Source organism: Neopsephotus bourkii, unplaced genomic scaffold (assembly GCF_033783945.1).
Source record: "Neopsephotus bourkii isolate Nb327-2 ecotype Australia unplaced genomic scaffold, CSIRO-AGI_Nbou_v1 NB_873, whole genome shotgun sequence".
NCBI lineage: Eukaryota > Metazoa > Chordata > Aves > Psittaciformes > Psittacidae > Neopsephotus > Neopsephotus bourkii.
Window position 1 is genome coordinate 1,873,266 of NW_026901367.1, and position 16,339 is coordinate 1,889,604.

At 42.9% G+C, this 16,339-nt stretch overlaps 2 long non-coding RNA genes across 5 annotated transcripts in view; one reads left to right on the top strand and one right to left on the bottom strand.

Moving 5' to 3' along the window:
* The window catches only part of LOC133214143 (uncharacterized), a 54,478-nt gene extending 38,525 nt beyond the window's left edge, over nt 1-15,953 (top strand). For 2 of the 4 annotated variants that reach the window (XR_009726012.1, XR_009726014.1), the window contains exons 6-12: nt 4,904-5,022; nt 5,436-5,498; nt 6,551-6,738; nt 8,063-8,250; nt 10,018-10,074; nt 14,744-14,958; nt 15,746-15,952. This is a non-coding gene — a long non-coding RNA (uncharacterized LOC133214143). Of the gene's footprint in view, nt 1-4,903; nt 5,023-5,435; nt 5,499-6,550; nt 6,739-8,062; nt 8,251-10,017; nt 10,075-12,723; nt 12,820-14,743; nt 14,959-15,745 lie in introns of all 4 variants that reach the window. The other 2 variants (XR_009726013.1, XR_009726015.1) reach the window with 2 other exon arrangements.
* Nucleotides 684-16,217, bottom strand: LOC133214144 (uncharacterized). Its single transcript, XR_009726016.1, has 3 exons — nt 16,184-16,217; nt 4,920-4,979; nt 684-1,707 (listed from the first exon to the last, which is right to left on the bottom strand). It is a non-coding gene; the product is annotated as an uncharacterized LOC133214144 (long non-coding RNA).
* Between the last annotated feature and the right edge of the window lie 122 nt (nt 16,218-16,339).

The following is a 16,339-nucleotide window of genomic DNA, read 5'->3' on the forward strand; positions in this document are numbered from 1 at the left end:
CTTAAAGTAAAACTTTTTTTAATAGAAATCCTGCTCTTAGGTCCAGTCCGGCAAATACTTTGCCACAAAGCATAGTTTAGGGTACTAGATAGGGCAGGTTGTGACTACAAATCGGAACACACTTATACAAGCATTGCAGAATCAAAACCTGTTGGTATAGAAGCAAATGAGAGTGCTTATGGTTTTATTCATGGATGTGAGGACCAAAAGAATCGGAATTTGGTGTCCTTAAATTGCATTATTGGCTTATTGCAACTTTTACTGGATTGAAATAAAGGTGGATTGATATATATTTAAGAGAGCTCCCTATTTTTAATACTTTTATCCAGTAAGATGAATGGCCATCAGGATCACTTATTTCTTAAAGCTCAGTATTATTTTGTTAAGGGAAGAATGTGACCAAGAGTAACAGCTTCAATTTTTGTTTTAATGTATAACAACCAGATATAGCATTTACATAAAAATAAAGGATTTCAGTGTAACTTTGGACACCAAATCTGCATTTTGGAGAATGAAGGGCAAAAAATCTTGAGTACAATCTCCGTGTAACTTTGATGATCACAGTATGTTGGACCTTTCTGCGGGAGAATGATTGTAGAGCAGTCAAGTTGTTGATGAGGTGGGCACATCTGTATAACTGCTGGTAATGGGAAGACTCAGATGGGCCTGTCTGGCACTCAGAAAGGTGAGGGAATTGCTGCCTTGGAGGAAGCACCCTGGTTGAGATTCCACCAGGCTTTAAAGGTCAAGAGGAAGCACCTTGAGGCCAATATTGAATGTGGCTGGCAACCAGGGTAACCAAGCTACGAAGGGAGTTATGTGCTTACTCTGTCTGCTGCCAACAAAACTCCTGCCAACATCTTTTTGTAGTAGATGAAGTCTATTAATTCTGCATGCATACACATCAGCAGAAAGGGTCTAACATTACGCTGGTCTAAATGGAACAAAGCACAGACATGAAGAAGGACAGTTGCATCCAGCAGAGGCAAGGAAGTGTACTGGCAATATTCCCAAAGAGAAAGGAGAAGCATTTCACTCCCATGAAGGAACACTGGCTTGGTGCTGGACCAGAGACTCCTGGGGTTGAGAAAGAGCAGTGAGGGATGCTGTGAGAGAAATATACAGTGTCCAGATAACACAGATATTTTCTCTGTTCATCCTGCATTACATTTCCAGACTCTTAACAGCAGAGACATAGAGGAGTCAGGTGCACTGACAACACACAGAAGTGGCAGATGGAATAGTGGTAATGATTTTTAATTACATCTTTGTGATAGTTGGCATCTGAATGAAATTTAAGCTTCCTGATGATTTTATTAGATCCGTAAGTGAAAAAAATCTACAGACTGAAGAACTGAACACAGTGCTCTGAGAAGATCCATAATAAGTGATTTAATGAAGTAGTTAACTCCACTGTAGAACACAAACTGGTTTTAATTGGGAGCACTGGATGGCTTAATCTTTCTATCAGATGTTCAGAGAAAATCAAATACCCTGTTGTATAAAAAGCAGCTGGGACACGGGGAGAATGGCTTTTATATCAGTGCTCTGTGAGAGGTCAATGACAATTTTAATTGATGCTATTTCAGTTCTTGTGGTATGGTGGAAACTAGAATAGAAATATCTGAACTGCTTGTTCTTAGAAATATGTGGACTTTATTCAGGGGAATCTTCAGCTTAGAATCAAGCACAAAGATTAGATGAAATCTGCAGATAGATACAAGAAAATAGGTACAGTTAAACATCATTTTATGGATACATTCATTCATTTCTGAAAAATAGAGGAAGTGGCCACATTCACTCATTTTCAGACACAGTTGACACTGAAGCCAGGTATTATTAAACCTGTTATACAGCTCTGAAAGAGAGATTCTAAACAACAATTGCTTTAAAGATTTATTTTCTTGATCTTTTAGACTTTGCAGAGCCCTTTATATGGCTTGTTCTTTGTCAGCCTGAGATCACAGCGTGGTCCTATTAAATCCGTCTCTTGATGTCTTTGGTGTCAGTGTTGCATAGCATCCCAAATAGGAACTGTATTACTAAAGTAGTGGGAATATGGGTAAAGTTTGAACAATAGCAGTATTGGTTCTGCTTTTTTCACATATACAGAGGAAGATTGTTGTAGGGCATTGGAGACAATAACAGGAAACAGCATGTAACTGATTTTGGAGGTAGAGTATCTCTAAAGTTTATCTTTGAAGAGGCCTGCTGTCATTTTCCGTCTTTGCTGTGGGCTAAAAGCTTGTAGTAGGGTATTGGAAAGTGGGTTTTAGCTGGTGGTATATGGGTATGTGAAGAGTACATGATCTTTTGACCTCTCTTTTGTACTAAACACTGGGGAGGCAGACTCTGGGAGAACCCAGGACAGGAGTCAGATGGTCCCATCCGCTCCAATGCTTCTGTGATGTATGGTGATTTTGGTATGATTTCAGCTTGGAGTGTTATTCTGCACAGAGGTATGTCCTGATGCCATGCTTTTCATATAGCCCACGTTTCATGTAGTTAGTTTTGAGCCTTATGAGCCTAACTGCAGCAAACCAGATTCTCAGCCAACACTAATTCCCAACAGTGTGTTGATTTCAATGAAGCAGCCTGAATTTTATACAAGCTGAGGATCTAATCCAGTAACTCTTTGCATAAGAAGGTTGGATCTGTTTTTAGTGACAAATCTCTTAAATACATAACATGAACTCTCTAGAGCTCATTTTTACCCGGGTTGGCAACAGTTAAGGATCATGCCACTTATCCCAGAAGCAAACATAGATCTGCGTGATTCCACACATTTCTGGGGTTATCTTTTGAAAACATAGTCTACCAATGTCATTAATATGTCCAGCTGTGGCAGGGTGCTGTGGTCTTCTTGGGAGTGAGGTTGTGCTCCTTACACTGCCGAGCTGTGTAGAAGAAAAACTCCCTCTGGAGAAACAAGGGGGAGATGACTTCCACAGGGCTGCTGCATCCCCAGAAAGTGGTCCACAATCCAGCCCTCAAAATGATGCGTCAGGACTTCAGATCGATTCTCGTGGGACTTCAAACCCTCACGAGCACTGAGGATTATAATAATATTGGTAGTTTTATGTTAGGACAACACCCACCTTTTTAAGTGTCTTTTTTCCCCACCTAGCTTTCCCATCACATTGCTTTCCCAAACTCTTGTTGGTTCGGCTAACTTGTGTTTCTCACTTCATCCCCCAGTCTCTGGTTTGAAGTGGCTGTACTGAAGTCATACTTCCTTCAGTTGAAGAAGGGATGAGTTAAATAGCTGCATCTCTTGAACTGCTCACTTCTAAGTTTGAATAACGTTCTATTTTCCCCCAGCTTTATTGTGCTTTCTAGGTTTTAGGTGTAATCCTCCCAAAACACTTTAATCACATTAAAAGTTTAATCATTGTAACAAGTTTGCTTATTATTACACATTCAAATGCCTTTTCAGCTTTTCTTTGTGGGTGGGTTTGGCTTTTTCTTGCTTAATAGTCATTTGAGGGTAAATTCTTAGACTACAAGACATTTAATCTGAGTGGTATTCATAAATGCAGAGACTCACATTTGTTATTATTCATTAAATGAATGGATGGTTGTTTCAGAACATTATCTAACGTAGGGTAACACCTTCCTATTTTAATTATTTTTACAACTGAATAAGCAGAACGGAAGGTCAGGCTGGGAAGTCGGTCCTCTTCATAGTAAAAGCCCTGCAACAACTGCCTCTTGAGCTCTCCTGCACCAGACTTTAGTTCTTTAGCATTCACACACCCATAAACAACTGCATTTTACTGTAGTGACACTTGCATGCACATGCCTCAGAGAAAACCTGGTCCTTAGCAATGAGTTTTGAATGAGAAGGGAGAGTAGAGAATAGTACAGGCTTAAATGTGCATTTAAAATAACAGAACTGAGTCAAGTGCTAACTACATTCAGTGCAGAAAAGTAAACTGAAATCACAATTTTTGTTGGTTTTCTGCCTCATCTGGTTTTCTGCTTGTAAGGAGCATTTTACTCCCTTTCCTTTCTTCTGTCTTCATTTCACGTAACAGAACTGTATCAAAGTATTAATACATTCCATGCAGCAAGGTAACCTGAAATTACACTTCAGTTCTCTGCCTCATCTATTTTTGTGCTAGAAAAGGGGATTTCTTGCCCTTTCCTTTTTGTCTTCATCTTTTACAATTTCTCTGTGTTGGGCTCATGATTCATTTCACTGTTTTTCTCCTAACCCTCCCATGCCTGGCTCGAAAACTTTGGGATGCAGATTCCATTTTGTTCTGCCTATTTGCTTTCTCCTCCAGCTGCTGCTGCCTGACACTGCTTGGCTTGCTCCCCCATCCAGGCTGCAAAGCACCTTGAGTTTGCTCAACTGTCATCACAGGTTCTGTGCATGAATTGCCACCTTTTTCCTTTGTCACTTGAATCTCTCCCCCTCACAACCGTCACTGAGAAGCACCCAAACTCCTGGCTTCAGTGTTGGTTGCTCTTCCTGAGCAAGTGACTTCATTCAGACACATGAGCAGGACCAGGCAGCCGTTCTTCATGCTTTCTGTATTAAATGGCCATTATTTTTGGAAGAGCATCACAGAGCTCGTGGCAGTGTCAGAGTTTCTGTGCAACAGCACTAAGAACACCAATACCCAACTTTCTCTCTTGCAATAATCTCGTGGGTTCCTTATCCAAGTATTGCCAAACCCACCTATCTTGTCAAATCCCATGTGATGTTGCCCCAGGTGAAAGGGCTACAAACATTGCATACACGTATCCCACACATCTGCGTGTTGCAAATACTCAGAAGGGGTTTTAAAACAGATCAATCATGTGCTGACATGAAGGAGAATAAGTAGAAATTAAATTGTTCTGTATGTTGTGCCATTAACTTCATTGGCATAATGATTCTTCTGAACTTCTGCAGTGTGGGTTACCAGCACCTGGTTCAGCAGCGCTTCCAGCTGATGTGTTTGTCCTGTCAGCAGAGTTGTCAGAGAAATCTCATGGAAGAAGAAAGAAAAGACAAGCCCATCTTGGCAGGAGGTATTTATAGTAGCTATGTACCATAGGGGCTGTGATCAGGATTGTAGGTTCATTGTGTTACACTCTGTAGATAGGAGGTGATGCAGTCTTTGCCTTAGAAGCTTGCAACTGAGGAGATCAGAAGTGTATGCTACAATATAATATATAGTGCCTGAAGTGTTCACGAACTGTGTAGAAAAGGCCTTCAGTGACATGGGTTTGTGGTGGCCTTGGCAGTGCTGGGGTGATGGTTGGACTTGATCTTAATGGTCTTTTCCAACCTGGTTGATTCTATGATTCTGTGTTCTATCTATATTATAATCTGCTTATGTAGCTAAATTTAGCAGCATGGGATGATGTTCTTTGCTCACTGAAGATCTTTTCTTACTCTTTTTTCCCCCAATCCATATGTATAATTACTTGCCTACTTCTAGATCCAGCTTTCAAATCCAAGGAAATCCCAAACATCTGCAAGAGAAATCAACTCGCCAATAGTGGTAGGTAGCAAAGTGACTGCTCTTTTTCCACTGACCTCTTTGGTTTGTTGTTACCTCCTTTTTCCAAAACACCCCCACGCAGCATGTCTTTCATCCACCTGCTGCATTGTGTTTTATGAACTGTGTGTAGGAGGGATCAGCTTCTTGACATGCCAGTGCATTGCGTAAGGCACTGAGCCTCAGTACTCAGCTGTAAGCCTGAGCACTCCATAGGGCAAACATGAACCTAACTAAAGCCAAACAGCCAGTTCGGCCAGAGACAGTATATTGTGCTTTTTTGGTTCACATTTTGCATATGCATTTATACATACATATATATACATGCCCCACACAACTATAAATGCATAAATACTTAGGCTGAAGGAATATCCATACTTAGAACTGAAGTTTCCAAGTGGAGAGGAAGACAAAATCCCTAATATAGTGTGGTTTAAAATGACATATTGGTAGGAATGCAATAAAAATCTAAATGCTGCCATAAAATGGTCTAAAATGGAACCAATGTATCATATACCATATATTTTTATGGAGGCACCTGATTTCATTGTTGAAGCAGTTCAAATAGCACTTGCTATTTCTGAAGAATATGGGAAATAATATCCTTTACTGGTTTTAGGAACAATATGTTTATCTTTTTTTGGTTGCAGTTAGATGGATGCTATGTGAAGAAGTAAGAATTAACCAGGCTGCTTTAGTCTGGGAGAACTCAAGTTAATAGTTTTAGACTGTGCCAGTTGGCAGTGCTGATCTTTCTGTTCTGTAGGTCAGCAGCTGGAGGTCTAGTCCATTTTAGCATCCGTTTTTGTCTGCTCCCAGCTGTCTTTCCTCTTATCCCACAGTGGGATACATAAATTACTTTTACAAGTTCAGCATCCTGGGGCAGCCACAGAAATGGATTTGGAGGGGGGAAGTGCCTCAGATCTGTGCAGAGAGGCTGACTCTACAGAGGGAAAGCCAGGAGAGAAGTTTTGATGAAGTATTATGCTTAGTTAATATAAAGTCCATATACATCTTGGTGTCTCAGAACCTTTCTTCTTGTTATATTCTTGAAGAAAAATAAAGGATACATTGCTTCGAAGACGAAGTTCAGAACCACTATTGAATACCTGTACAACTTTAAGCTATGAGAAAGGCTAAACCAGGTCAGATGAGCAGCAACAGGATGACAGTGATGATCTGGCGAGGGGATGTGTCTGAAAGTGGGCTGAATTTGAGGATTCCTCTGAGACAAGAGGAGAAGGTAAGCATGGCAGTTGCTTAAGTGCTGAAAAGAGACCAAGTGAGTGACCAGAATTATATCTTACCATCACATCCATGCCAAAGTACAAAGAAATTACCTGTGTACAGTCTGTGATCACACGCTATTGAAGTGAAATAGAGGAATTCCTAGACTTACTAATAGGAGCAAGAAGGCTGTCTTCTCCCCATCAAAATAATTTATTTAGAATAGCAATCAATAGGCCTGTGATTTTGAGTTCATTCTTTATTAGAATACTTACAAAACAGTTTTACACTGTAATTGTAAATGTATGAAATGCGCTGTGCTGAAAGAAGAAATAAATTGACATGAATTTAACAGCAGCCTCTAGGTATTCACATATTTGTATGCCTTATTAACTTGTTCCTCCTCTAGATTATAGTCTAGGTAAAAGGAATTACTACTAGTGTGCCAGAAAGCTGCTTGTCATCACTCAGTGAGGCTGGCTTTACAGCAGACTACACAGTTGAAGCATTATATGATTTTATTCTTTTAGCAGCAGTCATTTGAAACTGATTTGCCAGGTGACATTTGGGGAAAAAAGAGAAGTTTTAAGGAAGTAATTATTCTCATTGAAAATCTGAGTGAACAAGAATTAGGTAAAAATAAAGATTGCATGTAAAGAGAGATGGAGAATGAGGTCAGTTTCTGAGGGCAGACACTGCCTGCTATCTTAGTTCATCTGTATTGGTTTCAGGAAGGTTGTAATGTGCTCCATCAGAGGGATCTGTTCAACATTAAACAGCACAATGCAAAACATACAGGAACTCTGTTGAATCAATTTAGTGGGGTAAATCTTCAACACTGATAGATACAAATTGTGATTTTATTTTCTAAAGCTTGAAGTGGGTAAGATGTGGATAAGAAACAACACAGAGCTCGCTACCTCTGAAACCACACTGATTTTATGTCTTTCAGTTGACCCAGGCATTTCTGCCCAGGGTATGGTCAGGTTATAGTTATTTCCAGGCTCATACATTAAAACTTGCACTGTTCAGCAACCTGATTCAACCTGATGGAATAAAACCAGTTAATCTTAGCCAATGGCCTGTGCTGAAGTAATAATTTAAGCAGCTGTTACGTGGTATTCAAGAAGTCAGATTTTACTGAAATATGTTAGTTTTTTACAAGTTATAATGAGAACAGTAAAAACTGTATTTTCACTGAAAAAAGTGCACTTGAAAATTGCTTAGAATAAGTGATACCTACCAAATATCTTGGCCTAGAAAGTCTGAAGAACTTCAGTTTTCTTTGGGGAATAAAGAAGCCCTATGCAACCTCTTTTTGTTTCTGCTCCTTTTCACAGGAGACATCAGAGAGAATTCAGCCTACAAGATTTATCTCCCCTTTTTCCATCCTTGCCAAAACTGTGGCTGCACCTACATAGTCTTCACCACTGGCATGACTCACCTAAAATACATCCCTGTCTACAGCAGTCATAGACTAGTCCCAGAACCAGTAAAACTAGCAAAATCAGGTTTCCTACAGCTCCAGGTCTTACATTGTTTGCATCTATCCTGGCATAGCTTCAGTTGTTCTCATATCTCTCTTATCCTTCTTTTTGCTTTTGCCATCTGGGTAAAATACAGACACATCTGTAAAAACTACATACAAGCTGATGGCTCCCAAATGGAAGGGGTAAAACCAAGTTCTCCACAGGAGAGCTCCTCAGCTCTCTGTAATTGAGCCAGCTCCTGATTGTTACTAAACTATCAGGAATTTAATATCCTTGAGTCTTCTGCCACTGCCATAGTTAACTGAAATCATCCCAAGTGTTCTAAGCCTGGAGTGGTTTATGTGGGAAAAGGTGAGGGAGATAAAGGACTTCAGTTTATGATCGGCTTGATGTGATACTGAGAAAGCAGGGTAGTGATGTTGAAGATCTTTTTAGGTGTCCTATCTTTGTCTGACCCAGATAAGAGGAAGAGCTCCCTAAATGCTTGTAAGAAAGAAGCCACATTCACAGGCTTGGTGGTGTTTTCCAATGCTGCCACACCTTCTGCTTTGGAAGTCAAAAATGCAACCCCCAAGCACCACCGTAACTCCAGCTGCTGTAGTCTGATAAAAGCAGTTACAAGGGACATGTCATTAAGCAGTGAGCAAAGTTCTAGAAGACGGTGGGCTGGTACCTTTCAAACGTGAGCCATTTAAAACCAGTACTGCTGCTTCCAGTGCAAGCTTTGCCTGTACGTTTAAGTTTCATAGTCCCAGTAGCAATGCCATCAACCTTTGCTATAGTAATGCTGAAATTGTTGCTGCCATCAATCTGTTTACTCCTCAGACCTATTTAGCAGCCAGGGGAATAACCCTGGATGTTGGTTACCAGGCAGTTTTCTTCCTAAATGGGTAAATATCAGTGCTGAAAAGAGCAAAAACTGATTTCCAATTTAAATTATACACACTTTTTCTTTAAAAAAGCAAACCAATTTAAATTCTAAACGATTGTAACTTGTATGAATTCCAAAGTTTTAAAAAAGCTCTTAAAATAATGTAGATACAATACCATGATTTCAGATGGTTCATTCTTGCTGTTGGAGTTGTAAACTCTAGACACTGTGCCAGCAGCATCACTAGTTCAACATCTGGGATCAGAATGGTGGAGCTGCCAGAGAGGCTCTTGCCACCTGCATCTCCCCTGGCATATGCTTCCCTCAGTCAGTTTGTTCAGCTAATTCAGCTCAATCACTTGTACATTCCAAGTTAAGAAATCAGAGATTTGAGCATCCCTGATTTAGAGAGGTTGGATATTCTGAGCCTGGAACATACCATCCACATTATCTTCCTGCTCTAAAGCTACACCTGTAACTTGTAAAACTGTTCTGTCCATGCTCTAATTTGTGATGTGATGAGTAGACCCCTCCTGTCCTCGATCTCCAGGAACTGAACATCACAGATGTATGAGTCCAAATGACCCAAAAGGTACTGAGAGTCAATGGGCTTTTTGCTCTCCATTGAACCCCCAGGCACACAGCGAACAAACACTGCTCATTCATTACTTTTCATTACAGTGTGTGGGATGTTCACATAAAAATGAGGAAAACCATAATAAAGCCATTAGAAAGAATCATTAAGTTTAAAGGCCGAAAAGTTTGGATTCAGACATGTCCATGAGTATTGATTTAGGGATGCCAAGATCTAAACTTAACATTGATTTTAACCATTCATGTTTAAATGAAAAGTGGGAGGGGAGAACATGAACTGGAAAAAGTAGTTGTGAAGTCTGCAGCAGGGAATAACAGAGAATGGATTTTTTGTGTCTAGGTCCAATGAAGCTGGTTCTTATGTTCCTCAGGAGTGTAAAGTACTATGGCCAAACTGGTAAGTGAATAATTCCATTGTATTTCCTAAAAGTAGGAGGGCTGAAGCAGATTTACTGTTTTACTCAACAGGAAATGGTCAACCTGAAGTAGGCAATTACCTGTGTTCTGGGTAATCTGCAAAATCCGAATTAGAAAAACCAGAATCTTCACCATTCATCCTAATGCCTTAGAAACTTCAGGAATGCTCACAGAGAGTCTCAGAACACTTCACATTCTTGTAGGTTTAAAATGTCTTCAGTGCCCTGGTGAGTTTAGCAAGTGGCATTAACAGTTGTTTAGTGTACATCATTCTGCCACATTCCCATGGTCTTGTTTTCCTAATACACTATTATTAACGTGTGAATGGACACATTTGATTGAATTTTGTTATTAATAGATTGCATCGTTGTAATAACGGAAGGCAAACCTCTAGGCTTTATTTTCACTTAAGGACTTTCCTGATTGACTGCGTGGTCCCTCAGAGGGTCCAACCCTCATCTCCCTGGCTGGGCAGAGAGGAAAAGACTTCAAGGAAGATATTTATCTTAAATCCACACTATCTGCTTGTTGGAACTTGTCTGTCCTGCAAGTCAAATGGCTTTCACTGGGGTTATTATTTAGGTAGAAGGTTATCCAGGAACACGGAAATGCTACAGGAAATGGCTTCCTGGCTTGTATCAGTAATAGCATAGCCAGCAGGACTAGGGAAGTGATAGTCCCCTGCACTGGGCACTGGTGAGGCCGCACCTCGAATCCTGTGTTCACCTCTGGGCCCCTCACTACAAGAGAGACATTGAGGGGCTGGAGCGGGGACAGAGAAGGGAAAGGAGCTGGTGCAGGGCCTGGAGCACAGGGGTGATGGGGAAGGGCTGAGGGACCTGGGGGGTTCAGTCTGGAGAAAAGAAGGCTCAGGGGGGACCTGATGGCTGCCTCCAACTGCCTGACAGGAGGATGGAGCCAGGAGGGGCTGGGCTCTGCTCCCAAGGAACAAGGGATGGGACAAGAGGAACCGGCCTCAAGCTGCACCAGGGCAGGTTACATGGAGCTGAGGAACAATTCCTGCCCCAGAGGGTGCTCAGGCATTGGAACAGGCTGCCCAGGGCAGGGCTGCAGGCACCGGCCCTGCAAGTGTTCACACCCCTTGGAGACGAGGCCTCAGTGCCATGGGCTAGTGGTGGCCTTGGCAGTGCTGGGGTAAGGGTTGGACTGGGTGAGCTTAAAGGGCTCTTCCAACCTGGTTGATTCTGTGATCCTGGCTTGTATCAGAAATGTTTGAGGTTTTTGCAGAGGTGTCACCTCCCTACAGTGTCATCCTCGGGTGTGGAAGGACCCCACTGATTCAGGTCCTACATGTCAGCAAGACAAAACTAGTGTCTTAACTATGTATTGTCTTTTAAGACCTAATGGTTCTTTCCAAGGAAAAGAGGAGTGAGACCCAAATCCACTTAATAGTGAATTCCTGTGGAGTTTTAGTGAGGTGAATTTCTCATGTCACAGCCTCATTTGCTGGAGAGCATTGTCATTGCTTTGATTCACTTCAAATGCTGATGTATTTTAAGATCAAGCAAATATATTGTTGTGTTCGCTGTTGTACCATCATTTTTAATGTTATACCTCAGCTTTGGTTCCTCTGAATGAAAGCTTGAACAGACCAAGTTATGGCCTAGGAGGAAAATACCCGGGTGTAGGAATTCAAAGCTATGGCTAATGGCAACTTTTCACTCATGACAGCTGATATAATTTAGGACTGCCCTTAAACCACTCTCATTCATGCAGATAGACTGGCTGAAGGAAGTTTTGTGACAGGTCTGAATCAGAATACTGCCTATGGACAAGGTCACTAGGACACTGGCTGTAGAAATTGACTGCTTTGGCTTAGCAAGATGATTTTGAGAGCATAAAAAAAGTGGAAAAATTGGCTTCATCTAAGTCAGCCTATGGGATGGTAGAAACAATTCCAGAATAGGAGGTGCCAGGAACACTAAAGCACACAAAAGATTTCAAAGCCACTATCAAGAAAACATTAATGATTGTGGAGGATGAGGCTAAAAGGCAGCCCCAGAGAAGGCTCCGATAGAGCTGAACCCAACTCAGTTACTATTGGGAGATGGTAATCCCTCTGTATTATTGCTTTACCACTTGTTCCCTCCATATGCTGCATTTGTATTAATGAACTAAGCAGTGATTTTGTCACAATGTCCTTATGATCTCACAAAGATCTTGAAAATAGCTGCAGCAGATGTTCGGTTGTCTTCACTTGTGATGCCCAAGGTGCTGCAGCACGGGCATAATCTGGAAGCTAAGGAATCCCAGAGTTTTATCCCTCTAGAGATAAAGACACAGTGCCTGAAACCTGAAGAACTGTACTTCAAGCTTAAAAGGAGGGACAGAAACCCAGCCCCTTGTGACTTTAACTCCATATTTTTAACTGCTATTTGAGCCCAAATGTGTTTTTTCTGTTTGGTCCTGCTGTGAAGTGATAATACTGCATTTGTCCCATCACCATTATTTTCCTAGTCCATGACATGCTGCGATATCATGTAACATCAGGTCACAGTGGACAGAAAAACTCCAGTCAGTCCATGGCCATCTTTAGCACTGCTCAGGAAGTTTGGAAACACACTGATTGATGTTTCTCCTTCACGTGCTGAATCCTTTTCTTCCCGAGTTTGCCATATGAAAACACCTCATGGAAACCAAGTAAATGAACTTGCTGCATACCTGCCGAGTACTCCTGCTTCTTGACAATCTTCATATAAGAATGGTAAAGGGCTAGAAGAAAGGCTGCTTTTGCAGTGTAGTTTCAGTACTGGAGAGCTGTATTTTCCCCTCACTTGTTAGTTTGCCTTGCCCAGGCTATCTGGAACTCCCTTCCTGTTTTCCTCCAAGACCTTTAGTCACTTCCGTTCCCTAAATAAAACCCCCTTTCATTTGTCCTTAACTGATGATGGATTCACTTTCAAGCTTTCTGATAAAATCAGCTGAATTATATCTAGATTTTTCCTTACTTGTAGGTGACCAAACCCCACTGCAGTTAGAGCTGTTAAAATCAGTTTCAGCACTGCGTCTGTACTCGGAACTTTACAAGTTTTTCAAAGGACCTTGTTGCCTTAGGGCATATTTTAATGGAATGTTAAAATTCCATTTTCTTGTTTAACCAGGAAACATGGAAAATAGATTGGCTGGGGAAATTATGAAGACTTTATTCAATCAAAATGTTTTTCTTTGCTTTACAAAGAGGGCAGATTCACAATACAAAAATAAAACTCCATTTACTTTCCCAGTATGTAGTAAATGAGTACACAGAAAAGCTGATTTTCCATTTTATGAAGTATTTGAAGCCCAGACATCCACTGTGCATGGGGTAGGATGAATGCCACTGCAGACTACAGAACGCTATTCATCAATGAGGTCATTAAATGTGCCCTGTTGAGTTTGTTTTCCTCAGATAAAAGCCATCACCAGAATGTTACTCCTTTCTTAATGCAATTTAATATAGTAAGCTTCTTCAAAGAGTAAAACTGTTCTGAGAATTCACATTACCCAGAACTGAGCTCCCTCCAAAGTGACTGCCTGGTAGGAAAAGAGAGGAGGTACTGGGGAGGTTTCCTTTGCATGCATTTACACTGAGGCAGCTGCTGTAGATGCATCATCTGGGAAGTAAAACAAAGACTGAAGGTATCAGTTTGTATCTTCAGTCATGAATCAAATTAGTTCTTGGCTCAGTGAAACACAAGTGCTGGTGCTGGAGTTCCAGCAAAGATCCTTCACATCCTTCACATCAGGACCCACCATCTCAATCAGAGTAAGCATGTTGCCTTTAGTATATTTATAAAAATACTTCTCACATTCCTTCTCGTCCTTCCTGATGGAGATTGGGAATATTGATATCTTTGCACATTCCAGAAAAAATCTCATTTGGAACCTCTTGTGCCCAGACTGAGGCTGAATCGGGTGCAGGGAGAGGCTGCTTGGAGTAACAAGGGAGGGGAGACAATGGAGGTTCTCTAGCTTTAGCTTAAGACAGCAAGGGCTGGACAAAGGGTATTCTTTTAAGCAGGTTAGAAAGCTCAGAGAAAAGAACAAAATTAAAGGGAAAAATTATTAAGGGATGTATATTGGCCTTGGGCAAATTAAAACTGGATGTTAGGAGGAGGTCTCTAGTTATTTAGGTATTTTTAGAACAATGCAAATAGCAGGAACAACTCAAATATTTAGACCAGGCTGCTCCAACCACTGTTGTGTCCAGCCTGGCCTTGAGCACTGCCAGGGATGGGGCAGCCACAGCTTCTCTGGGCACCCTGTGCCAGCGCCTCAGCACCCTCACAGGGAAGAGCTTCTGCCTAAGAGCTCAGCTCAGTCTCCCCTGTTCTGGCAGGTTCAAGCCATTCCCCTTGGCCTGTCCCTACAGGCCCTTGTCCCAAGCCCCTCTCCAGGTTTTCTGCAGCCCTTTTAGGCACTGGAGCTGCTCTAAGGTCTCCCCTTCAGGAGTCTTCTCTTCTCCAGGCTGCCCCAGCCCAGCTCTCTCAGCCTGGCTCCAGAGCAGAGCTGCTCCAGCTCTCTTGTATGATGTGGGCTCAGACAGTTCATGCAAAGAATATATGGTCATGTTTTCCTGAAGCAAAAGCAGACTTAATGCTGGGAGCCCTTTGAATCCCTGATTCGTGTGTTGCCATCCTGTTTTTCAGAATGTGACTGAATGCTGGAGATCCAACCCCAGTTCCATGCCAGAGGCTCTTCCCTGTGCAGAAGAAACACAGCTGCCCCCTCACTGTGTTCAGATACACTGAAGAGAGCCCACTTGGGAACAGCTCCCAACGCTTTAACAGGCCTTCTGCATAACAGGGAAGCTCATTGGAACATCCATCTCTGCAGACATCCCACCCTCCATAGCACAGCAGAGGTAACAGAAGAGCTGGTGCTTCTATTCCTTGACTTCTCATGTCTCATGGAACTTGCCATTGCATGCTCCAAGCATTTCTATGAGCTAATTATACAGGCATATGTGGGAGAATAACTCATCTGTGAGTTAAAAATCCATAATAATGCTGGAATAGGATTAAATCACAGAATCATAGACTGGTTTGGATTGTAAAAGATCTTAAGATCATCCAGTTCCAACCTCCTGCCATGGGCAGGGATGCCTCACACTAGATCATGTCACCCAAGGCTCTGTCCAACCTAGCCTTGAACAGCACCAGGGATGGAGCATTTACCACTTCTTCAGGCACCCTGTGCCAGTGCCTCAGCGCCCTCACGGTAAAGAACTTCTTCCTTATATCCAACCTAAATCTCCCCTTTTTCAGTTTGAACCCATCACCCCTTGTCCTATCACTCCAGTCCCTGATGACGAGTCCCTCTCCAGCATCCTTGAACGCAGGGTTTTAAGTCCTTTTGGTCTTATTGTGATAACTTTGTGGGTGGACATAATGTCAAACACCATTTCAGTTAAACTGTTACCCTAAGGGCCTTGGGCAGTGCTCCATCTCTGCACAGAAAGCAAGAAACCACACCGGGGTCCAACACAGACCCAAGCCAAGTTCTGCTCTGTGAACTGCTGCCGTTTTCCCCAGCGCAAGCCGGGATTCAACCAGAGATGGCTGGATCAGCTCAGCTGGCTGACCCAAACTAACACGAGTGACCGGACAAGTTTGTCGCTTCTAAACATGTCTCCCTCCTGTGTTTTTCAGGCCCAGTCCGCTTTACGCATCGTGTTTTGGTTAAACCTTCTGCTCCCCTCCGAGGAAGGCCCTGACGGCTCCGCTCCTTGCCTGCGGGGCCCGAGAAGGAGCCTCCCCCGACCCCGCACTGCGGAGCCACCCGGGACGCTCGGCTCTCCGCGGTGAGAGGCACCGGGGCGCGGTGACCGGTCCGTGCGGCATCGCTCCCGGCTTTCAGGGAGCTAAAAGTAACCCTAGTGCTGGCGGGGAGGCGATGGATCCCGGTGCGCACCCACAGCGCGTCTGTCACGGTGCCCGTGGGGAGATAAAGGGATTGGGGGATGAGGGATGGGGAGATGTTGGGAACGGGGGGATAGAGGGATGGGGGCACCTTCCCAGCGCCCCGTTACCGTGAAGTGCCTCCCCCTCCGCCCGGCCCCACCCCGCATTCTCGGCTCTGAACTTTACCCGACTTCTCCATCCCCGCTCCACCACCCCGCACGCCCCGCCTCCTATCCTGCATATTCATGAGGCCGCACCTAGCGCCGCGCCTCATTGGCTGTCTCGCTGTCCCCTCCCGCTCCTATTGGCCGGCCTAGCTGTCGCTCAACGCCTCTGGGCGGG